General features: G+C 51.8%; 1 protein-coding gene across 1 annotated transcript in view; it reads left to right on the top strand.

Moving 5' to 3' along the window:
• CPVL (carboxypeptidase, vitellogenic like) overlaps positions 1-1,136 on the top strand; it is an 82,263-nt gene that overhangs the window by 4,724 nt on the left and 76,403 nt on the right. The window lies entirely within an intron of this gene.

The raw sequence follows: 1,136 nt of genomic DNA, 5'->3' as shown, positions 1-1,136 counted from the left end.
GCCCCTCCTCTGATTCTTTGCTAATTGATGAGGATGTGTATTCCTCCTTAATATAGAGTGCCATGCCCCCACCTTTCCTTCCTATCCTGTCCCTCCTGTACAGCCTATAGCCCTTGACATTCACTGCCCAGTCATGCGTTGGGTCCCACCACATTTCAGTGATCCCCACAATGTCCGGGTTGGTGTCAGCTAGCAGGAGGGTAAGTTCCTCTTGCTTGTTTCCCATACTACGCGTGTTTGTGTAGAGGCATTTGAGGCTTCCTGTGGATGTGTGCACTGGCCCCCTACTTTCAGCATTACCCTGGCTCCTGTTGCTTACCTGTGTATATGTTCTGCTTATCTGTGTATATGTTCTGCTAGGCTGGGCTGTACTTGTGGGTGTTGCTTAGTCTGGCAGTCTGATGATTCCTCCACCCTCGTCTTCCCCTTCCCCAATGAGCCTAGTTTAAGGCCCACCAGAGGAGATCTGCCAACCTAGAAAACACACGCTTACCTTTAGGGGAAAGGTGAAGCCCATCCCATCCGAGTATGTCTCCTGTTGTGATGTGCCAGTCATTGTTGAAGAAGCCAAAGCCTGCCTTGAGACTGCCTTGAAAGGGTCCAGAGGAGGGCCACCTGCATGATCCGGGGACTACAGGGCAGACCCTATATTGAAAGACTGAGGGACCTAAACCTGTTCAGCCTTCACAAGAGAAGGCTGAGGGGGGACCTGGTGACTGTCTCTAACCCCAGAAGGGTTTAGGGGAGACGCTGTTTCCCCTAGCGCCCCCTGGCACGACAAGGAACAAGGGACACAAGTTATTAGAGAGTAGATTTAGATTAGGCATCCGCAAGAACTACTTCACAGTTAGGCCGGCTAGGAGCTGGAACCAACTCGCAAGGGAAGTGGTGCTGGCTCCTACCCTGGGGATCTTTAAGAAGAGGCTTGATGCCTACCTGGCTGGACTCATTTGAGTCCAGTCTTTTTCTTTTTCTCCCGCCCAGGTGGGGGGTCGGGCTTGAAGATCTACAAGGTCCCTTCTGACCCTACTTCTATGATTCTATGATAAGACTAACTGGCCTACAGTTCCCCGGGTCCTCCTTCTTCCCCTTTTTGAAGATAGGAACCACGTTGGCCCTCTTCCAGTCCTCTGGCA

Source organism: Crocodylus porosus, unplaced genomic scaffold, assembly GCF_001723895.1.
Source record: "Crocodylus porosus isolate Cpor-Errol unplaced genomic scaffold, CroPor_comp1, whole genome shotgun sequence".
Lineage (NCBI taxonomy): Eukaryota > Metazoa > Chordata > Crocodylia > Crocodylidae > Crocodylus > Crocodylus porosus.
This window is presented reverse-complemented; position numbering and strand designations above follow the sequence as displayed.